This window comes from Antennarius striatus, chromosome 20 (genome assembly GCF_040054535.1).
Source record: "Antennarius striatus isolate MH-2024 chromosome 20, ASM4005453v1, whole genome shotgun sequence".
Lineage (NCBI taxonomy): Eukaryota > Metazoa > Chordata > Actinopteri > Lophiiformes > Antennariidae > Antennarius > Antennarius striatus.
The window spans coordinates 10,082,455-10,107,500 of record NC_090795.1 but is presented as its reverse complement, the minus strand read 5'-3'; the positions used below and the strand labels follow the sequence as shown (position 1 = coordinate 10,107,500).

Genomic DNA, 25,046 nt, shown 5'->3' with positions numbered 1-25,046 from the left:
GCTTGTTTTACCTGACCCACTTTTCATTCAGTGTGTGTGTGTGTGTGTGTGTGTGTGTGTGTGTGTGTGTGTGTGTGTGTGTGTGTGTGTGTGTGTGTGTGCGTGTGTGTGCGTGCACACTGCCCCTCTTTGCTCAGAAGGTTGTAAATGTAATCTTAGACACATGTTACTTCGGCTGATGTTTTTCAGATTGATGTCAGTTGCGATTAGCATATCTTCTGCCAAGACACAGGAGTGCTGTTTAGAGTCTGGCCTTATACACACACTCTCACACACACATACATATGCAAACAGTTGGGTAAACATAGCTCAGCTACTATTTTGAACGATTGAACAATGATTATTTGATGCAGCGATGTATTTTGAACAACGCTTGAGTAAGAAAAAGATGAACACTTTTAACCCAACGTAACATATTATTACACTCCCCACTTGCTCCCAAAAAAGAACTATTAACACTTTCAGGCCTCCAACTTTAATGTCGGCCTGAATGTTTTCTCAAAATGCCGCCTGCAGACTGCAGCCATGTAAATGCAGCTGTGACCAACACACTTCAAGCCACAAATGTTTCATTTACATTCATCTTGTGCTCGGGAATGGAGAATTCCTCCTCCAATGTAAGACAGCGAGGGAACGGTGCAAAACGAATTTTTCGCCATCTCCGGAGAGGGAATGATATGGGGATTCAGAACACACCCTTCAGACAATGGAAGAGGAGGTGGGGGGGGGTTCTTATTTTCTTCTCTCTTCCCCTTTCTTCCCCCCGTGTCTCTCCACACCCCCCTGACCCTGCTTCCCACTCCACCTGCCCAACAGAGTGAGAAAGTACATAGAGCACCAATAGGGGGTGGAGGGAGGGGGGAGATTGGAGAAAAAAAAAGTCAGATAAAAGTAGTTAGAAGAAGAGGAGGTGAGAAGGAGGGGAGCGAAGAAACAACAGGAGAGTGACTGACCAAATATGATGGAATGAGAGAGGAAGACAAATGCAGAGAGAGAGGAGAGAAGATGAGAATATATATGCGGTGGCCAGCGTTGTGAGACAAGGCAGGTTGCTGTCACTTTAAAAATGACTGTAATAAAAGTGACCGTCGGAAGATGGATCTGGTGATTTTGGCTTGCTAATCAGTCATCTGTGAAGAGGACCACAGCCCAGATTCAGCGACAGCTTGACACCTCCTGATTGATGCCTGCACCCGATAAAAAAGGCCCATTAACTGTCCTCCTATTAAACTGGGTGAAATGACAAAAAAAAAAAAAAAAGCATCTCCCCCACTCTGCTTTTTTAATCCCTCTTTCATTTCTATCCTTTTATATTTTCTGCCCTTCCTTGTTATCAGTTCTCTCTGCACTGTTAAGGTGGTCTTCCAGTCATTATTAAGATAGTGGGAGAGATGTTAATCAGCGAGGCCTGCTTGTGTTTGCGTTTACTTTTATTCTTTCTTTTTTTTCTTTTTTTGTGTGCGCCGGATGTCACATACTGCACTTGAGTCCGGTATTTTTGGTTAATCAATGCATAAGCAGGCAGCCAAAACGCCCCGGCCAATGCTCCGGCAGGTACCACCTGTGTCACAGGTTCTTTTTAAGTATGTAAATGAGTCTGCCTTATGAAAATGTGTGACCCCAGTCAACCCTTAAACCTCAATAAAATAAAGACAATAATGACCCCACAGCTGAATCTCATATCTCCTCATCTGTCCCTCCCTCTCTTCGACACACACACACACACACACACACACACACACACACACACACACACACACACACACACACACACACACACACACACACACACACACACACACACACACACACACACACACATAAAGACTGCCTGCAATAATAATAACCCCACAGATGACAGCTTCAGCCCCCTCCCTCCCATCCCCTCATCCCCACCTCACCCACCTCCCCACATACAATCAAACAAAGCCTCTCTCTTACCTTGCGCATGACCAATCCTTCCATCTCTCTTTTTTCCTCCACCATCTATATCTATGCATGCTCTTCCCCTCCTGAAAACCCAACCACACCTAACAGCAACATCTTGCACTCTCCCGATCATCCCACAGCCTACAGCGTGGCACTCACACCCCCAATAAATACAGCCCTGGTCTGCTGTTTTCCCATCTATCCCTTTTTCTCTGCCCCAGTCTCTTTCCCCTCTCTCTCCCACTCTCTCTTTCCCTTTCTCTCTCCCTCTGTCTTTCCCTCTCCCCTTGCTTCTGGCTGGTGCTGGTGAAATATCAGGGCAAACGGATTCCAGCTTTTTTCTTTGGCTCAGAGGGGTTGTTCTGTGCGATTTGGCCCTGGGGTGCATTTCAGCACTTCTGATGTGTTCGAGGGGGCGAGAGGGAGAGACAGAAAGCTAGACAGAGACGGAGAGAGAGAATGAGAGAGAGGGAGAAAAAGAGAGAGAAGGGGTGGTGGCAGATGGGGATAAAGAAGTGAAAAGGAAAGGAAGGCAAGAGAGAGAGAGAAAGAAGACACAACCAGTGTTTATCTGTTCTTTCTAAGGTACAGTCAGCGGTTTCAGAACGGTGGCTCTTGACCAGGATTGAACCAGCAGCTCCAGATGCACATGCTCCGTGCAGCTTACAGAGGCCTTGAGGTGATCTTCATACATAATCAGGAAAAGGCACCTCCATGACAGGTGCACCGCCATCTTGGAATCTCTCTGAGCCAGTGGACTTAAGTGTGTCCGTGGCCCGGCGCATATTTATAGGAAAGGAGAACGACCGCTGCGCTACATTGCTATTCCTTTAAATAAAATGTCAAGTGTCAAATCTCAGGTTTAGGTTATATACCTTTTATTACCCAACAAGATTGAAATTTTAATTTGATTTTTTCACTTAACGGCTGCAGGGCAACTGTACAAATATACCAATATACAGGTAAACCTTTACCTGTATACTCTGAAATTAAGGCTTTCTTTATCACCTTTAGGGAGGGCAAAAATTGCATATTCATCAGAAATGATTGAAGAGAATATTTTGATTCCTTCAATATAAAAATGTGGCTGGCATTTTTGGTTTTAAGGACAATTTAAGGCTTCAAATTACCTTTTTATTTCAAAGCAAATCCTTTTGCACCAGAATAATTTTGGAATTTCCACAGTTGATTGTGTTTCACTTTAACTATTACATGTCCATCCATGTGTGTACTTCAGACAGCTTGGTGTGTGTTCAAGTGTCTTAATCTCACATCTCATTGTAGGGCGTTCTGAAAAGATTTGCCATTCTCAGCTCAGCCGGGCTGATTGTAAATTAAACGTATTTTTAGGCACCTTTTTCTCCGTCCCTTTGTGAACCCAGTTAGAATTGAGGTCAGGACACACAAATAGACACGCACAAACATCACACACCATCTCAGAGGAAGACACATAGCTTTCAGAACAAATCACTGTTGAGCTACCTTGTGTGGAATGAATCTGACATTTTGTTTTGGAGAAATAGCATTTAATTGAAGGGAGGGACGACACGGATGGCAGTTATGCAACCAAGGGAAAATGTCTACATTTCAGCCCAAATTGAAAACAAAACAGAGTTTGTGTTTGTATTTGTGTTTGTGTGTCTGTTAAGGGGCTGCTCACACTATTTGACTGCTTGCTTACTTCTTTGATTCAAAATTAGTTCACATTATGAGGTTTATTTCAAGTCATATCTCTCACGTTGTAAAATCTATCTATCTGTCTGTCTGTCTGTCTGTCTTTCTGTCTGTCTGTCTATCTGTCTGTCCGTCTACATCATTATTTTTACATCAACTAAAAGATCAAATTTCATCCCTTAACTCCTTAATGGAATAAAATAATTATGGTTCTGTGATATTTCTTGTCTCAGCAATATGATTCAGACTGCAAAATCATGTTAATCCATAGTAGGGAAATCAGCTGCCTTTTGCCACCAATACACACAGGTTAGAGGTCAAACTCACCCTCAGCACAGGCATCTGGAGTTGGAAGGGACTTGGTGTTTTGCTCAATGACACTTCGATACTCGCTTGCAGAAATGGCTGCTTGAACCTTGGTCATTCGATTTAATGATGGTCACTAGGAAAAGAGGTTGAAGAGCCCTCATAAGGACTCCTCTAATGCAGTGGAGAAGCCAACGAGTATCTTTCAGGGTCACTGCACACCTAAAAAAAAAAGATGCCCCTCTCTCTCCCCCTTTCTCTTTCTTTCTTTTTTCCCTCTCTCGCTCCAAGCGTTACCAATTTGTCTGAGCTACATCCGCTAATCCAAGCGCATTTAAGCATTGGTCATTGCGCCTCTGGTTGACTAGGTTAGCTTGATAGATTATGGCATCCAGGCAGGAGACTGACTGTACAGGCTTCACAGCTGACAGCGTGTGGGGAGGTCAAGCTTTGCTTTGTGATGTCCTGTAACACGAATGATTGGTGTAAAGAATATACACATGTACATTCTGTGAATAATTCAATTAAACAATTCAATGGCATCAGGTTCAGTAAGATATTTATTTGAAAAAAAGAATCCAAATTAGATTGAATTGATGACATTTGTTTTAAATATATACACAGAAAAATAATTTTGTTGCACCACCTCACAAATATAGACCATTGGCTAAGGAGCAGTGAGTAATATTACTTACAAGATATAGGATACATTACTTAGTGAGTAACAAGATCAGCACCACTGGCTATGAGACACGGAAACGTTTTCTTCCCCTGGATATGGAGATGTCAATCTGTTGCCATAGAACTGACTTCAACTTCTCGGTACTGACCGGGTTATTTGGCGTGTTGTGATGGCCCACTGTATGTCAGAGGAAAGGGTTGGGAGGGTGCATGGATGGATGGTATGGTGTGTGTATGTGTGTGTGTGTGTGGGGGGGGGGTATCCCCATGAGAGAGGGTGAGTGGGGGCTCGAAAAGGACCTCTCGGACTACTAAATTGACATGTTCAAGTCCTGGGTTGTCATGAAGAAAGCTCTTTAATAAGACATGTGACAACATACAGTGAAGCAATCTTATTTATAAGGAGACATTAGGCCTTGTGTTAAATTTCAAGTCACAGTTTTGTTGCTTTAATTCAACATCAATTTTATTCTAATGAATTATTTCAACATGTGTACAACCATCTATTATTATTTTTATTATTTATAGCACATAATTTATCATTTTTAAAACATACAGTTAACATTAGATTTTATAATGATATCCTGACTATCTGGATTATTATTGTATGTTTTCTTTTATTCCTGCGCTACATTTGACAAAAAAAACCCCCAAACAAACAAAAAAAACATAATGTGGCTGAAATAATAATTTAAAGCGATTCAAGGAGTTTCGATCACTATTTATGATCCTGTCAATCAATTTTCCTTTCCTCCAATTCGGAGCTTAGAGGTGCTATTGTTCACGTCCGCGGCAGTTTTACAGGTCTATACATGTTTGTGGATCTGAGTGATAATCGATAGAATTTGGCGTCGGAGCGGCGGGGGGGGGGTTGAGGCGGGTGTCTGCGTGTTGTATGCGGGGGCATCACGGGAAGGCCTTCGTGGGGGCCTTTTCTTTATTCTCCTCTCCATATATGGAGGACATTATAGCTACACGCGTGTCTATTAAAGAGGGATCAACAATGAAAAAGATCGGAGGACCAAAGGGCCAAGTGGGGTGGGGGTGGGACTGGGTGGTGGTGGGTCAATGGGAACAGCACCGATGTTGGTGTGTTGCGCATGTGATGCACACGGGGAGTTGGGAGACTGCGTGTGTGTGTGTGTGTGTGTGTGTGTGTGTGTGTGTGTGTGTGTGTGTGTGTGTGTGTGTGTGTGTGTATGTGTTATTTCCCCTTGACCGAAATGCGGGTGACGACGTCTGCCAAGTCACCCCTTCCCTACCCCTACCCCTACCCCCCCCCCCACACACACACACACACACACTCCTCCCCTCTCGCGTCTGTTCTTCTTCTACTCCTCCTTCTCGCTTGCCACAACACTTGTTCTTCCTCGGGAGTAATATCACTGCAGTGCTGCCCCGCCTGCATCTGGGTAAAGACTTTACAGTCAGGGGCCATCGATTTCTCTTATCAAATAAACAGATTGGCACCAGCGGCTGCACGGACCCACCACCCTGCACCTCCACCCCATCCTCCTTCCTCTGTCTCCTAATCTCAAGACCCCCCCCCCTCCCTCCTTCCTTCTCCTCCTCCTCCTCCTCCCATTACACCCCACCTCTTCCCCTTGCTCGAGAGCCCTAGCAGCTGTGGTCCCATGTAAATTTTACATGATTGGCATCTACTTATTTTACCCCCATCCCCTCCGCTGCCATTCCCCAGTTTCTTAACCTCCATTCATATCTAGTTGCATATTAATGCACAGTTTATGCAATAGCTCATCTGAGTGCGCATCGGTTATAATGTCCGCGTCTTTTCTAGGGAATTTACATACTTGATTGTTGTGCGTGAAGTGCCTGATTGTTGCACGGGTGGGTTATGTGACGCTGATATATGATATTCGGTGAGGAGACAGTGGGATGGGGTGGGGGCACTGAAACGTTTCCCCTTGACCCTTGAAATGCAACGTAATCCCGAGTGGCCCCGTTTGATTAGGGCATTTTTCTGTCTAATTGTTGTCATCAGGAGTTGCGCTATCACTGTGCATCTGGAAGCACTTTGACATCCAAGTCAGTGGTTCTCTCAAAAGTGGGGTTCAAAAAAGGTCTGCGGAGGCCTTGCGGGGGTCCCTCCCCCCCCTTCTCCAGCTAAAGAATTGCTTAATTTCACTGTGATTTCATTAACTTAAAATTATTCCAATTAGTGAACATGTGTCTGAACAAAGGTTCACTAGGATAGACCAGCATTAACGCAGCGCCAACAAGCGCGTTTATGCGATATTTAATAAATAACAAAAATCTATAATGGAAGTCCCAGGGACAAAATAAAAAATTTAATAGGGACTCTTGGCATAAGGTGTGTCCATTTGGGGGTCCTTGACACGAAAATGTTGGAGAAGCCCTGATCTAAGTGACTGAGGCAAAGGGCTGCATTGACAGTCTTTGTTTCTTTTTTTTCTATTCTTTGCTTTTTTCCCCCCACTCTCTCTCTTTTTCTCCGTGCGTGTGTGTCTGTCTCTGACCCCCCCCACCCCCACCCCCCGTCTCTCTCTTTAAAAGCGAGCGGAAGAGTGGTCTGATACCGGTATCATGTTGCGTATGGATTTTCGTTTATATAATCGATTGAAATGTCCCAATACATTGATTTTGGGTTCAGTGTTTTACAAACAAGCGTTTATGGGTCTCGATTTTATGTTAAGGGTGATTCCAATGTGAGACCGATGCGCAAAGACGTCTGAGTTGTTGACTTTTAAATAGATGATCTAAATACAAACAAATAAATATCTATTGTTTCGTGTAGCCTATAAAAAATATTGAAACTGAGTCGGGATGGGGAAAGGACAGAGGGGGAACAGGGTGAAAAGATACAATATTGTGCTGCCTCTCTCCTTAATCAAATAAAGTGGTGTAAAAAAAAAAAGACACACACTCACACACACACATACACACACAAAAGCATTTCTTCCCTCTGAATTTCTCCTTGAATTATATGCCATCACTAGTGTGTGTGATTGCGGAATATTAAATTAAAGTGGGATAAGTCCGCACCGAGGCGGGCTGCGTCCAATCCGCAACTCATTTCCCCTGTTGTAGCACCGCATCACTGCGCTCCTCTCTTTTCAATGACAATGTGCCAAATCTGGGCATTTTGAAAACACTTTCCATATGCTATTATCGGATCGCTACTGAGCAAGAGAAAGACAGAAACGAAGAAAAACGGAATGTTTCATACCAAAGGTACCGAGAGACAACCTTTTCATTTATCTTCTCTTTCAATGGCTTATTTTATTTTATGCTTTTTGGGGATTTAAAAAAAAGGTAAGAGGAGATAATTTGAAGTTTATTTAACATTGCATATTTATGGAACGCGGTTGGATGGCTTTAGGACTGAACGTCACAACATCAAGAGAGTTTATGGTGAGAATATAAGAGCAAAACTTAATTTTATTTGACTGTTTTTACTGCGTTTTCCTTAATTAGAGGCATGTTCTCTTCCACTTCTCTGTGGATTTTTTTTATAAGAAGACAGACAAATTGAAGAAATATTTTTATGACTTATTCGAATTTCGTCCATAATTTAGCTTTTTCAATTATTTGCAAATAATTTATTTTTCAAATCTACACCTTCATTTAAACAGGTGACAGTGACGTTTACATTTAGAGTATTTTTCTGTCAAGATTTTTGGGCTTTAATGATGGCAATACAATTTTAATTATTACACACGTATTAAAGAAATATTTTAAGCTTATTTAAATTTGGTTTAGGCCTAATTACTCACGAGTGAAGGTCGAGGTTTTATATATGTGTGAAGCGATGAGTCACACTTCACATCTTATTGTCTATTTTATGGGCCTTTATAACGCTTGTTTGTACGTGTGCTTGCTGGACGAGAGCTGGTCAATGAGTCACTGTGGCAGGTTACGGGTCAGATCTGCGGTGTTTTGCGTGTTTTTGTGTGTCCTGATTTGGCATAGGGGTCATCCATGCAACCCCATGAGGGCGCCGACGCATAGGATAAACAGGGGGGAAGTCTGTATGTCCAGAAACCAACGACCAGGTGACTGTCTACAGAAAACACCAGGACGGACTAGAGAGTTGACAAAATATTTTAGGAATAATTATAGCAAATATCAATCCATGTTTCGGTAAAATTTTAGACACTATGGAGTATTAATCAAATCAATACATCTCCCTCTGCATCAAGGCTTAAATATCTCCAGACAGTTCACATATATTGATCTACCGAGGTGACATAAGATCACTTTGAATGTTAAATGTCGTATATTTCATATGTCAATACATATTAGAAAAAAAAACCCCACACGGTACCCATCATATAATTAACAATAATCCCACAAAACTAAAATAGTTTAATTTCAATTTTTCTGGTCCTCTACCTTGTTGATGCCACGAAGAAAAATGTGTGTATTCTGTCTCTGGAATTTATTTGCTTTAGGACACACATATGCTGACACACTCGCACGCGCACGCGCGGACGCGCGCACTCACACACACACACACACACACACACACTCGAGCAAGCAAGCAAGCAGGCACAGATAAAAATCTATAATTAATTGAGGATGCTGCTGATATGGAAATAGGCCGAAATATTAGTTAACGCGGTCTATTGTCAAGCGGTTCTCAGGAGAAAGAGCATCGTCTGCTGGGAGAGAGGGAGGGTGGAGACCGGGGGGGGGGGGTTTACAAAACACAGGAGGTAAAGATAAGCACGATCCGATATCAGTTTCGTGAGATCCGCTTTGTACTTTCTCCGTTTCTCGTTAAAAAAAAACACCCCAAAAACAAATAAAATCACAAACGCATCCCTGCTGAAATGGTCAACAGCGCGAACATATTTAATAACTACAGAATGGATCATAAATACATCCTTTCACAGCAATAGAGATGCTCGAATAAAAAGAAGAAACAACGGTGTCTGCCTACGAAAGTCCTCCGTTCAGAAGTGTAAAGTCCTAAATGAGAAATAGATCCTCTCCATGTAGCGTTGGAAAGATCGACCGACGGCCCCGGTGGACTTTTTTTTTTTTTTTTTTTTTTTTTTTTTTGCGCGTCCGCTGCCGCAGCGGTGAGACTCGATTCTCCAAGCCGTCTGTGAGCGACGCCTTCCAAGGCTGACATGCTAGAAAACCCCCCTGGAGGACAGGCAGGCAGCTGCAGCAGTAGCGGCAGCGGGCAGGAGCCTTGGATCCGGGTGAAAAGTGACGCCTCTGTTCCTCACCTCGACCCCCCCACCACCCCCCACCCTCTTTGTCTGAGACCTTTCTAAACCCAGAATAAACAGCCTCGGGTCGGGTCGGGCTTGGATCTTATGGCTTCTTAAGGATCCAGTTGGTACGGGTGCAGTCCAGTCAATGTGGCTGCAAAGTAGACCTAGTAGTTCACTTGCCAGCAGCAGCCTTATCATCACATCCCAAGCCCCGACTCATGCAGTTCAATTCACCCCCAGCTTCGATTTTTTTCCATGAAGGCGAACAAGATCTCTTGATTTTCTCCCCGATTGAGACTGTGGAAAGTCTCTCTCTTGCATAAAAGCAATTGAGCAAAATGGTTATTAAAAATCCGGAGGGGGGAAAAAAAAAACACACATTAAACATCCTGCATTGCGAAGATATAACGTAAACGGACCGATACACTTTGTTCAGACACTAAATTTAAACGCCAGTGAATGAATGGAGCTTTGAATAGAGAAGGGGATTTTTGTGTGATCTTGTATTGGATTTTTTTTTTTTTTTCCCCCAGTTTGACTCTGCTGAACTCGCAGTGGGCCACCTCGGTCGAGAAAGGGCAGTGATGGGTTTTCAACATGTGGTGGATAATTGCAATGCATATATGTCTGGATGTTTGCATGTACCGTATTTAAAGCAGATTCCTCTTTAAAGAAAATAGCATTTCCATTATCACAGAATGAGATACAAAACTGTGTCCGCATATAAAGTCCTCACATGTATATTTAGTACTTTTGAGCATCAGTGATGTTACCTATGAATGTGTTCTACACTGCATACTGGGCCGTTTGATGTGCGACACGAGATAGTCGTGTGCTTTCCATCGACTCACTGGTGTTTATTGAATATCTGTTTTTATTACTATTAACGGTTAAAAAAAGGTCTTATTTACACAATTCAGCTCATTCATTCATTTTTTTAGAAATGTTTCCACAAATGTAGAAACAACGTTTCACAGAATCTGTGAAGACTGTTGATTCTGCGCACCTTAAAAAAAAAAAAAAAAAAAAAAAAAAAGCAACACACCTTTGGTGTCATACTCAATCAACTAAAAAAAAAAAGCATTATACAAATTATCATCTCTGACAGAGCAAAATACTAGTCTTATATTTGCTCAAAAGTCAAAAGCAGTGACTCGGATCGTTCTTTAGAAACAGAAATATTCTTATCTGGTAAAACTTCTTTTATAAACACACAATAAGTTCTAAGTAGTCGTTTGTAAATTTAGGTCCAGTCTGGTGCGCAGGAAGCGGTTGTCCATTGTTCTGCGTGATTTGGCCCTCAGAGACAACCCACACAAAAGGATTCTATGCGCACACCGACCTATCCAGCCGCCAGGGCTCCGTGAGCGCGTCATTTGCAATGTGGAGACTGTTGATCAACTCACTAATTACACTTCTCTCCTCTCTCCCTCCCTCTCCGTCTCTCTTTTGCTCCCTCCCTCCTCTCTCTCTCTCTCTCTCTCTCTCTCTCCCTCTCTCTCTCTCTCTCCCTCTCTCTCTCTCTCTCTCATTTGCCCTCTCTCTCTCTCTCTCTGTCTCTCTACCCATTCCCAGAGTGCATATCGGGAAATAGACACACAAAGACATGCGCACTCAACTTAATCAGCCATTTTTTTAAACAGGGCTAAAACGATAATAATTAGCAGAATAAAGACATATCGGATTTTCATTTCCTTTCCTCCGTTTCCCGACCCCCGTCCACAAGAGAAACTGCGAGGCAGCCCGTCGACACGTCGTTTCACCGCCACCGGAACCAAAACAAGGGATAGCTCTCTAAAGGCTTGACATTTGTGGTTTTACCCCCTTTTCCCGATATAAAGTTGGAGGATTATTGTAATTTTCCCTATTTTCCACGTTTTGATTGTCCCAATTACGCGAGCCGCTGGATGTGACTGTTTTCTAAACACAAGAACAGAGAGAGAAGTGGAGGTGACGGCTTTGGAGGGGGAAGAAAGTAAGTTTTTTTTTTTTTTTTCCCTTTCCACCTCTCCCTTTAACTTTTATTGAGTAGTTTGAGGTGTGTGTTAAATTTAGGGGTCGGGTATCGATTGTCTATATCGCTGGTGGATATCTGACATCGGGGCTGTGTGGATAACAGGTGCTGTGTGGTTTTAGTCCAGAATAAAGGCGGATATCGTGATGTTAACTCCGGCGCTTTGGCTTCAATAAAAAACGCGACTGACAGGGTCGGAGGCGTTCTTACGCATGTGTCCACGGTGTTACAGTAGGATATCACGTCCAGACCTGCCTTTTGGAAAGTTTATACCTTCGCTACGGGGAATGTGTAATGGACAGATACACTGAATATTCCTCATTTGATAGTACGAGAAGAGCGTTTCGTCCCTTTTGTGGCTTTGCAGCGCAGATTTGCCTTTTCCAGAAGTCCGATCCCTCGGACATGTCCGCTTTGAGCTGGGTTCTCTCTCGACGGGTCCGGCTTGATGTTTTCTGATACTGTCCGTCCCTTTTTATCCGAAACCAACCATCCGATGTTTCATTTGGAGACATTATTCGGACCCATCTCAGCGCTGACACCAGTTTCCCAACCCCGTAGAGTTGCGTGCACCTGGGCATTCACGGCCGGAGTGACACGACCAGTCTCTCGATACGATCTTCTTTCTTCGTGCATAAGTGGATATCTTTAGAATAGTCCAAATGACACGGTACCCGATTGTTACAGTGGCCCTTTCAAAAGAAAACTGCTTTTATTTTCTCCCGATCGTAAATCCGTCTTCTAGTGCTGCGCTTTAAAAGTAGTCTGACTTTAGCGAGGCGTGGGTGGCTGTGTCGCCCAGGAGGGAGAGCGATCGTTGGGCTGCTGAGACCGCGGCAAACCCCTTCAGAGTCGGTCAACGGGGGTCCCCTGTTATTCTTTAGCACCGGCATTTTTCACATCGAGAAATATCCAGATTTCACACTCAATTGCTATATATTAATAATAATAAAATAAATTTTCGACATCCATCCACAGTTTCTGACTTCCATCTCTACCTTCCGTCTACATCTTCGTCGGTGGTTCATAATTTTCCTCTGTAAATTTTCTTAATTGCCAGAGATGCGGGTTTTGGAGCATCTTCGTTAAGTTGCCGATTATTGTTGTTTTTGTTGTGTGTCAATTTCGAGCAGACAGAGCGCAGAGGTAAGGGCTTGTCAGGTGTTTTTGCGCACTGATGGCTGTTTTTGTGGTAGGTAGATTTGCTTGGCTCGGATTGGGACGCGACAGTGACAGGGGGGACATCGATCGCACGGGGGAGAGAGAAAAAAAAAACAAAACCAAAACATCAGGGCCAAGGGGCCAGTCAGTCTACAACCCGGGTCTGGAACAGTGTGTGTATGTGCGTGGAGAGGCTGTATACGCTCCAACGCTGCATAGGGTAGGCGACCTTTTTACAAGACTATATTTATACACGGCTCTTCTGGCTTTTTCAGATGCATCCCATAACGTATTTATCCAGTATATTAAACAAATTTTATTGCGTTCTCCCTCCCCCAAATGTGTTGTGCTTTAACATTTGGATTATCGAGTACGTATTTATAGAGAAGAGAGCATTTTTATTAAAATTATAAGGTTTTTTTGGTAGCATCTCAAACAACAAATAAGAACCCTAGTCACTGTTATAATATCAATAATAATCAGACATTATTAATATTATTAATTTTATTATTATTGAATGCAAAGAGTTACATTTTCTGTAAATAAAATGTTAACTTAAATCATATCAATTTTTCTGATTGATAAATTATGAACACTGCTGTTTTTCGAACGGGTGGATTATCCGTCTATTCATAAAATTTTATTTCATCTGCATAAAATTTAACATTTTATTACACAAATACAGGCCCAATAAAAACATAATAAGTAAAATTGCACGACGAGATGATTCTGTCTAATTGCAGTGAATTTCATCAGTTAATGATGGCATTGTCTCACTATAATTACAGAATCACTGTTATTTTTCTTGTCTTGCAAATGAGAGAATTTTTGAGCTTCGTGTTTGAAGAAATCCATGCTCCTTGTTTTTGTTTTTCTGCACGGACTGTCTCAGTGCTATCAAAGGCTGGGTGTGTATATTCTACATGTTAGTTAAGCAGCTTGTAATGTTCGTTTCACCCGTAGCGGTACAGGGTAGGGATACAAAAAAAAAAGACATATAATGTGCGAGATGGGCAGACAGCCCTGAGAGGACAATAGCTGTTGGCTTGAAAATGCTTCTTGATTATTAAAAGCTAATGCATTTTCAGCATCGCAGCCTTCATTAAGCGTGCGGATTGGGGGGAGGTTGAGGGGCAAAGAGGGGGGTTTGTGTAGGTACTGGGAGGAGGAGAGGATGGGAGAGGGAGACAGGGGACGAGTCTGTCCTATAACTCCTGGGCCCAAGACACATGCAGCAAGAAGATTGGCTCGGGCCTCTCCTAGGGGTCGACAATGTGTCATTTCCACCCAGCTAGATTGCCCTCTGCCTATCTGATATTAATGTGCAAATCAATATTTCAGGGATTAAATTTCCCTTCTTCATTTTTTATGGTTTCTACCTCAATAAGTCTCCCGTCTAATAGAGGAGGCTGGATGATTTAGAAGCCTTTGCTGCAGAAAGAGAGAGGGAGAGAGAAAGAAATAGAAAAGGAGCTTTGCAACAAGGCTATCGCTGCATGTTAATGTTCTTCTTCGTGGATCCCCCATAGGCCCTTAGTAAGGAGGGCTATATCGCCGCTTTACGCTGGAAAGACAGCCAATTTGGCTAAAAAGGCAGAAAAGGAAAATATGAGTCCGGTTGAATACTTAAGACGCTGTGGTAATCCGAGTAGCAGGTATTAGTGAACAGGAGCTCCCCCCCTCAAAGACACACACACACACACACACACACACACACACACACACACACACACACACTCACACACACACACACTCATACACACACACAGCTACAAAATTGCATTACCAGCCGTCATGCTTGAGCGAACAGTATAGCTTACTTCACACTGGACCGCTATAACAATGTATTTTCTACCTCTTTTCTTTCTCATTCTTGTTCACGTTTTGCCTTTTTTGCATTGAAGCGCATCGACTTCCATTGGTGAGATTTACTCTCCTGCGTAATAACATCTGGCGTATGTGTGTGATAGAAATGAATCACTCTGACACAATGACCTGTGTATGATTATTGGAGAAGGGAGGAGCGTATTACCATAGTCATAATGATGCAGCTCATTGAGAGTCAGCTAAATGAGCTTGGACCCTTTGACTCCCCGTAGACATTCATTAAGGGACAGCGCACACAGAGGCGTCTGTCTGCCAATAGGTGTGTCTCTGTGCATGTGTGTTTATTTAATCCTCCTTCCTGTACCATCTGGTGTGTGTGTGTGTGTACGTGTATGTCCAGCAGCAGCACAGTGTGAATTTTCCCCCACTCAACACCCGCCCCCCCTCACCAACTCGCCCCATTCAGCCTTTGCAGCAGAGCAGAGTAGACTGTTTTAACATACCCTTGATAGGGAGATTGTCAGCGAGTGAAAACACGAAAAGAGAGGGAGAAAAAGACAGAGGAAGAAGCACAAAAGAGCTCTAATTGTAGCACGACCGCTTGGCTTCCTCCCTGATTCACGGCCATTACGATGTGAAAAGCACAACCGCCTGTCCTCCATTATCAAAACGGCAGGCCTACACACACTCTCACATCCATACACGCATACTCACTGGGGGGAATCATGTAGATTTTTTGTCTCTTATCTATGGCTCAAATAACTGCTATCATTCTGGTCATCAGCTTTGAGGAGATTCATTGCTGGATGTATCCAGCATTTTCCGCGCGCAAATGACGGGTGGGAGGATTTACAAAGTGAAAAATTCTTCATTTTAAGGTTTCCGAGTGAGAGCGGTGCAGCTCCAATCCCAGCCCAAAGATATACACACCCAAGCTCTCATATTTGACTCTGATGGGCCAAGTTTTCTTTTCACATTCTCTCTTTCACACTTCTCCCTTTAGTTTGCCATAGATCGTGCTTTATGCCACATTTATTGTAGAACGTTCAAAGCATGTCATTTTTTGATACAAAAAGTATTCCATCTTGATCAAGGTGTAATATTCTCCTGTGTGTGTGTGTGTGTGTGTGTGTGTGTGTGTGTGTGTGTGTGTGTGTGTGTGTGTGTGTGTGTGTGTGTGTGTGTGTGTGTGTGTGTGTGTGTGTGTGTGTGTGTGTGTGTGTGTGTGTGTGTGTGTGTGTGTGTGAGGGTTGACAGCCTGCAGCACTAGTGTCAGAATATCAGGAGGAAAAGCTAAGAAGTCCACATCAGCTTTGCATTATGTCTCAAATGGAATGGGGTGGGGGGGCTTTCTTTATCAGCCCTGGGGCACCACTGCTAACACACACTTTCTCTGTATCACGCACACACACACACACACACACACACAGAACGAGTGAGAGGCAGAGGAGGGTTAAAGACTTGGAACAAGATCAAGCTCCTTGTGGCTCCCGGGGATGGTGCTTGTGAATATGCGAGTTTTAGTGTAATTAGCACTTAATTATATTAACATATGCAAATTGTCAGGCGGAGTGCTTGTACTGCCAGTGGGTATCGGCGGAGATACAAGTGAGTCCATTGTACCACCATGGCAGAAAAAAGAATAATGGGTGTGTGTAAGGCAACCAGCCAGAAGCCAGCCAGCCCCCATACTTGCACACAACCACCTAGCTCATTTAAGTCTCTGGCTGGCCGCTTTGCCAAATTTCATTAGTCGCCATGACGACCTGGCTAATTGTGCTGACTAATGTCCCCTGATCTGTCGTCACTTGGGATGGGTGTACATTCTTCTCCCCCTAAACATGAGATGGGCAGAAAGAGAGGCCAGACTGTCCAGATTAAACTGGTGCACAATGACTCCTATTTACACATGTTCCGCTTGTGCGAGCATTTGCATATTCAAAACTCCTCTGCCCTTTTTTTCCTCGTCTGCTCTGTGTGTGCTTTTTGCATGTGCACTCATGCGCTGGCAAGGTTGTGCGCATGTGGTGAAAGTGTGGCGGAGTGGACGACAACAGTTCTGGTTTGTGACTTGTGTGTCAATCGGTGTGCGTTACATGTGTAACAACACACTGCTGTGTCAGGGACTGCCAGACTCATGTGGACTTGTGTAGTGACATAGCTGAATTTGTTATTCATTATTTTACGACACTGAATTTCTGGCAAATAAAAGCGCGGGTCTGTATGACAGGAATAAGGAGTTCTGTCTTTGAAAGTTTCCTCCCAACTGTAATTACATTTTTCTAAATATCTATTTACAACACGCCTTCATAGCTGCCCCCCTACCGCGCAGAAGGACTTTCTTTTTTAAGAACGAGGGTGGACAAACATTTAATTTTGTGTACTTCCCTCTAGCCAAAGGTGGATAGAGATTGGGCCTAGTTGGTGCTACTAGTACTTGCATGCTAATCCTGTTTTTTGACAGGAACGTAAACTGATATAATTGCTTTTCAGAGGCAGGAACGGCGGTTTATACAAGTGTGAAAGCACGGGAAAGGGGATTAGCATTATTTTGCATAATGCTGGGCAGGCGCTGAATGGGGCATTGAACGCTTGACTGGGTGACAGAGATGAAAGAGAGATGAAATGCTCTACCCCTCTTCTCTCTCTCCCTCCCTCTTGTCCCTCGCTCCCCTCCGGTCCCTCTGTCTGTGTCCGGTAGAGGACTGTGATTGCTGGAGAGGACTCCGGAATCATGAGCGTGTTGTTTTTGGCTGTCTTTTTAAAAAAAATTTTTTATGATGTCAGAAAATCGAAGCTTTGATGTGAGGCAATATGTATGATAATAAAGTACCTGTGGGGTCTGGTTAACTCCATGCATCCTAAGCCTCCATGTATATACTAAACTACATCCTTAAAGCACTGGAGTGTGCAATTATGTCATGGATGGATGTGGCTCAGGTAGCATTTACATGGAAGGAAGGGAGTGGCTTTGGTGGATCAAATCAAACTACACTGTTCTTACATTTTCCTTTATTGAGACATTTTCTCAGGATTTGGTCGGACATCGTCTAGGTAGTTGGAACTGTAGAGTTGCTTGGTAGGTGTGTTTTATGTGAATGCCTGTCTGTGTGTGTGAGCTCTGCTGATAGCAGAGGGAGGGGGGGGGGGACAAGGGTGGTGACGCAGCTTAAATTTGCCACCATGACTTCCACATGACCCGACTCGACTTTGTGAGTAATTTATGATCAACCGTCATCATTGCTATTGCATCTGGCGTATGGAAATGATCCAGGATTGAGGGAGGGGTGTGAGGGTTGGGTAGTGGAGAACATGAACGCCACAAAGGCCGGTGTGGCCTGTTTTTGTTGTCCCTCATAGGACAGGATCCTCTTTCTTTGACCTTTTGCATGCCTTCCCCTGCCTTTCATATGCTAATGCAGGCCAGACCCGAGGAGGAAACGTGCTGGAGCTGAGCAAAGGAGGACAAAGACTCCCTCTCTCTTTCTCTGCCTCTTTTCCATGCTTATATCTCCTCTTTTCTTGCCTCTTCCCCTCTCAACAACTTGACAGACTTTGGCATGAAAGGAAGTGAGTGCTTAGCGGATGGGAAAGGTGCAGATAGTGTTCTCGCTGTGACCTGCACCACCTGTAAGGATCAAGTGCGCTGCGGTGTTCGTTCGTCGTATGTGTGTGGAGTGTTATTCAGAGTGGTCCTTGTAGTGCGTGTTGCAGATCGGTAATCGTTTGAGCTGTGCTACCTGTTATAGCTCAGGCCGAGATGGTTGAGGAGTGATTTGTGTCGTTTTCTAGCGAAGCTAGTCGGAGTTGTCACAGACAGACTGTATTTCTCCTCCCCGTCTCTCAGAGCTCTGCCGTCTCTATCTCTTTACAAGCAGTAAAGTACTGTCTCTTGCGGGGTAAAAGGATACTAATATAGTTACTACAACCCTCCCCTAAACATAATACGCCAGTGCACCACTGTTGAGCGTGACATGGTTTCAGGGCTCTTTTAGCTCTGTTATGGGAAGGGGGCATGTTATCTGTAGGAAATGTAATTTTTGTCCTCATTGAAATCGTTCATTATTGAGCGCGGTTATCTAAATGTTTTTGTTTCTGTTGGTCCCGCGCCAGTCAGGATTGCTTTACACCCCCGCCACTCTCGCTCTCTGCAACTACCCCCCAACTCTCTCTCTCATTGCTCTATGTCTGTCTGACTCTCTCTCTGTCTCATCTTGCCAAGTTTTCCTCAGTTTCTTAAGGGAAAAAAAGAAAGAGGGGGATTTTTCCTCTTCCCTCTGTGCTCCATCCCGTTCTCAGGCTTTCCTGCCTATTTTGCACCGGCCATCTCATACAGGATATTAGCTATGGAAAAAACATGAGTCCGGTATTTCATTTAGAATAATATGTTTATTCTATTCATTTCAAAGTGGAAGTGGGGGGATTTCATAGGGTGGGGAAAGAACAATTGAGGCTGTGTGCTTGCAGGCCCTTTCTGTTTGATCTGAGGTCCTGTGGGCCCTTAGGGTGGCCATGATTCTCGGGACTGGTAAAAAAAAATGAAGCCTCACTCTTTCTCTTGTTGCCCGACTGACTTGCTTTCTGTGTGGATCTCTGTTGGTGTCACTGTTTCATGCTCTATGGTGCTTCTCTCTCATCTCTCATTTGCATCTTTGGATTTTCTTTTTTTTTTTTTTTTCTGAAGCACGGCAGTCTGGTAGGGGAGGGGAGAGCAGAGACTGGACCAGGTGAATGCTCTTCCATCAGTGATATTTGTAAAGTCTTAGTCTTATGTGTAACTACGCTCCTTTATTTTTGTTCATTGTGTTGTAGATTTGAAGCTGCAGTTACCTTCTAAGCTGTGACATTGCTTGTCCTCTGTAGTCTTTAATGCAGGTAATATAAAAGGACCCTTCAGGTCTATTTGAGTGCCTCAAGGTCTTCATCTTACATGTCCAACAAAACATTCGGCAGCCTTTTGTTTTAGAAAGATTTGTCCCTCTTGTATTTACCAGCAAAATAATGCACGGTACAAAATGTTATATGCCACATTTTATTGATTTCTCTCAGAAATATTTTCATTGCTATAAAAGCCGGCGAGGTAAAAAAAAATCAAATCATGAAAATGCGCAACTACCTCATCCAAATAGAAGTTGAAAAGATGAATGCTGAGCTAGGAGGGGGGAAAAAAAAGTAGATGGATGACTAAGTTTCTCCAGGTTTGAGAAAAGATTCACCACAATAGCACAAGACATCTCATGACAAATGATACACTCTGTTCCTCGTTGGCTAAAGACAAAGGTGGGAATTGAAAAGGCAGAGAGGCTAGTCACAGGACTTCTGCTCACTAATAGACCCCAAGGAAAAATAGAGAAATGTGTGAGAACGATAGCGTAGATCTGTGGAATTTCAAAGAAATCTCTCTTTCCTTTCTCTGTTGGTGCATATGATTTGTGTGTGTCTGTGTTTGTGTGCGTGTCAGTATCTACACGTGCTTGTGTTTGTCTGTAAATCTCATATTCAACATGATTGGCATATTGTATTCCTGAAGGCAATAGCATGTGGATATCAAGGCCATTTGCAGGGCTCGTCAGGGAATAAGTGGCTAATTCATTATGCATGACTTGTGGGCTTAAACAAACAGTGTAATGAGCGATGAGACGAATTTACCAAGGAATTAAGTCCAAATCAGATAAAGATAATAATAATAATAATAATAATAATAATAATAATAATTATTATTATTATTATTATTATTATTATTTAGTGGGAAAGTGTGATATTTAAGCAACGCAAAAATATTTTTTTTCCTTTTCCAATGAAGGATTCAGTCTGATCTAATACAGCAAGCAAGCATGTGTCTCCACAGCTCCCCCGAGGAGACTTCAGCCAACACTATCCCTCACAACCCCGGCCTCCGTTTTTCCACCTTGGCACCAGCCATGGAATAATTTTTAATTATTTGCTTTTAAAATGAAAAAAAAAAATAAAAAAATTCTGTGACAGTAAAGAAGAAGAGCAGAGGAGGCATAGGAATGTTCTTGTATATGAAATTGTAGGTATTAACAGAGTCGGTTTTTGTCAGCGGTTTCACTGATGTATCAGCTCTCTGCCCCTAGACTAAATAAAGAGGGGAGCTTTGTCGTGTTTCATCCCAGCATAGATGAGCAGATATAGGAGAGCTTTGGAGGAGTTGTTAAAAAAGCAAAGTATGGCTAAAGAATGGACTTCTCCTTTAACACAATACCTAAACAAGTGTCAAGATGTGGTGATGGATTGTCAAGTATTCGCTTTGTCTAGTTAGAGACACTCCTTATACCTCCTTCTAATATTGTAGGAGTAAAAGCAAAGAGCACAGGCGCATGGAATAACTACTTCATATTATCTATAATTTTAAAAAAAATAAGGTGATACATCCATTTGATTGTGGCTTGCCATTAGAATAATCTGTGAGTGCATGTGTGTGCTTGAGAGACCATGAGAATGAGGGAGAGATTGCTGACTCTGGTCCTCAGTTGCCCTGTCAATGACCTCCACGGTCCTCTGGTTGTCACATTAAGGGCGATGCAACACACACACACACGCACGCACACACACACACACACACACACACACACCTACAGAGAAGAAATGCAAGGGGGAGATCCTTATTTCATTTAGCAGTAAGTACACCGTGTAAAGTCTTTTTTTAATCTTACATGTTGGCTTTTAATATGTTTTTGTGTCGTTATATCTAATAGCGGTTATTTCCTGCAGTGAACAGTAAGGTAATGGGCCCATTTCTTCTCGGTTCGCTTTGAGCAGGCCTGCCTTGGATTTGCGTGACATGGTGTTTATTTGATAAAGGAATATTGTAGCGACAATCCAAAGCCATTCTAATTACAGCTGACAGTTGTTTGTTTGTAGTGAAATTCAATTAAAATATACACTTTTCAACTCTATTGTTCATCCCCTGAATCTCTTTCTTCACTTCCCCGGTAACCAGAAAAAGAGTGTACAATGGCTTAAAAAACAACTGTGTGTTCCTTGTGGTTTTTGTGAGAAGAGGGCAAACTCGCAACAGCTGTCAGAAAAAGGGGATTTGTTTAAAAAGCAAATGGCTTTGGTCTAAAGTTCATTTGGAGACCTCTCTAATTAAATAGAGAGCCAAAAGCTTAAGTTAATTAGTAATTCCCTGGGTCCAGAAATTAGACCTGTCACGAGCATTTGAGCTCTTGGAAAGCCAAAAGGTATGTGTGCACTTGTGATTTTCCATAGACCATTTATGCCTTCTCCCATCTCTGTACACAAATGTGGCTAAATGCATGTTCATTTGTGCAATTTCTTATGCAAGGGCTGCACATTTTTCCTGCTGAAATGTTTGAGACGTTAATGGTCTTTTTGTGGCGTGTCAAAGAAGTGCTTGGGAGATGTTTAAGCACGGGGCACATAGTTTGTGGCGTCAGCCAGGATACCTGCCCTATGATTATGTTTATGAAGATAATAACAGGGCTAGGGTCCTGCCGAGTACCGTCTTTAGAAAACAGTGGGGGTTTGAACTTTAAACTTTATTGTTCCCTCTTGAAAAGAACTGGAACGTTTGGTTGCCATACCCAAGAAATATCTGTACAGTTTGCAGGTTGTCTTCATAATGCTATCACGTCTTCCCTTCTCTTCTCTTCTCTTCTCTTCTCTTCTCTTCTCTTCTCTTCTCTTCTCTTCTCTTCTCTTCTCTTCTCTTCTCTTCTCTTCTCTTCTCTTCTCTTCTCTTCTCATTTCATTCTTTTCCATTCCATCCCAATATTTTGCTTTTCTTCTCTTCATTCAACAGGGTAATTGACAGATAAACACAAATTAACCAAATAGGAATTAGTTGCCTTCAAACACACAATAGATGTCCCTACCTGTTCAAACCATAATAGACTAATAACTAGCATTTGGGAGGACCAGAAGCCACATTGCTGTGGTACACGGCATTGAGTAATACACACCATCCTATCATTAGCTGTACTGCCAGCATATTTTGTGGTCACTTGATATTAATAGGCATCTTTCATCAAATGGGAAAGCATTTGTGACATTTATTTTCCCTTCTTAAAAAGGAATTATTTTCCGGCAACATGTAGCAGGAGTTGCCACATTAGTTAGGAGTATGTAATAATAGGTTCCGAAATATCTGACGAGCTCTCTGCTCTTACAAAACGGAATTCAGTGCTGGAAAATCCCTTTGTGTAGAGAATTTCCTATGATGAGGGACATATCAATGATATGATGGTCTGTTTTTTGTTTTTAAGTTATATATACAAGTTGTTTTACAAGCACTATATTTTACAGCTCAAAAGAAGCTGAGAATCAGAGGCTCATGGTAGTTTATACAGTAAAACCGTCCATTTATCTTTGCCAGGTCGATGTGAAATGCCTGCGTCAGAGACTGCTCTCTGTGTCTGTCTGAGTGTGTGCTATCCCTGACTGACGTGGACAGTGTTTGCTTAACCTCTTCTGTGCTGTACTACCATGGCCTTGTCAACTTAAATATGTGTGCGTGTGTGTGTGTGTGTGTGTTTGTGTGTGTGTGTATCTGTGTGTGTGTGATTGAGAGAGAGAGAGAGAGAGAGAGAGAGAGAGAGAGAGAGAGAGAGAGCAGGAGCAACACTTGCTTCAATTTTTCATCTTCCCAGCAGTATTTTTCTCATCAAACCTGCTGAGAAGTCGAGCTATAGAAAGAGAGAGGCCTACATCGACACCAGTGAGTGATATTTGTTTTCTAGCTGCTATGGTGTGAACATTATGTGCATCGACGCACTCCAATAGAAAACAAGCATTTTAGAAACTTTTTTTAAAGGCTTCATATTTTGTAGATTATCAATTTCGCCTGGCAAGTAATCCCACCCAGCACATCCCCCATCTACTGGCCATGTTATTGCAAAGAGGAGGTGTGTGTGTGCGTGTGTGTGTGTGTGTGCGTGTGTGTGTGTGTGTGCGTGTGTGTGTGAGTGTGTATAGTGTCATGTGTCTGCCTCATCCATTGGATAAGGCAGTGATTTATGTAACATCTAAACCCTTTCATATTGTGTACGTTGTATGCTGCAAGAGCATGATGAGAAGGCTAGATTAATATTTATTTAGCACAGGCAAATCAAGGATTAAGCAGTCATTATTTTAGCTCTAATCCACATCTCTGGTGAGATGCAGAGACAAAGCGAGGTAGATAAACACACAGCGCTGCGAAAACCTCAATTAGTCGGCAACTTGCATTCCTCAACTGCAGAGAAAAAGTACCGGACTGTAGATAAGCAGACACACACACACAGTTTTGGTTTTGCTCAGCCATCTCTTGCATACTTACCTTTTGTTGTCACTGTCTGTCTCCCTGCCTTTCAAGTTCTCATCCTCCCTTCATCAAAAAAACCGCTTAGTGAAATTAGCAGTGGTTTTTCTGATTCACTCATCTGACGTAAATGTGTCTCATGATCTTTCCACTGTCCGAACACAAACACACACACACACACACACACACACACACACACACACACACACACACACACACACACACACACACACACACACACACACACACACACACACACACACACACACACACACACACACACACACACACACAGACTGACACTCTTGCAGGAGCAATGAATACTTCTTTCTTAGCTCCAACCACGTGGGAGAGGGACACTTTGCTTATACTGTGCGAGTTTTGTGTGTGTGTGTGTGTGTGTGTGTGTGTGTGTGTGTGTGTGTGTTTGTGTGTATGCGTGTGTGTGTTTTATGAGTCTGTAAATAGAATTACGTTCTTTACTAATTAAGTTTAGCCACTTTAGTGGAGATGTGGCAAAAAAAATGAAAGCGCCATGTGTATGTTTTTGCATTTGTATGTTGTGTGTGTGTCTGTTTCTGTGTGTGTGTGTGTGTAGGTGTGTATACCTGGTAATCCAGTTTGTTCGTACCATTCTCAGGTGGGAGTATTTCCGACTTTGTCTCCAAGCTTCATAATATTTAAGATTTTAGACTTAGCCTTGGAAAATGGATAACAGAGAGGTGGGGCTGAAAAAAGAGCAATGTTGTGTATTAGTCTTTGTGTCTATCCTTGGGAAGGGGCACCCCTTGCTTAAAACCAGAGACAATAAGGAAGAGCAAAAGGGCCAGAAAGAGCATTGGCAAGCGGTTGTAGTGTTGTTGGGGAGGGGGGGGGGTGTTTATGGGAAGGGGGGAGGGATTTGACGTCCAAAACCAGATGTGTGGGCGATTGAGAAAGAATGAAAAGAAGAGAGATAAAT

The 25,046-nt window shown here is 42.9% G+C and overlaps 1 protein-coding gene across 1 annotated transcript in view; it reads left to right on the top strand.

Moving 5' to 3' along the window:
• The first annotated feature begins 11,393 nt into the window (after window positions 1–11,393).
• zfhx4 (zinc finger homeobox 4) overlaps window positions 11,394–25,046 on the top strand; it is a 79,216-nt gene continuing 65,563 nt past the window's right edge. Inside the window, exon 1 of the mRNA XM_068343760.1 lies at window positions 11,394–11,772. The gene's annotated coding sequence lies outside the window, so the exon portion shown is untranslated. The remainder of the gene's footprint in view (window positions 11,773–25,046) is intronic.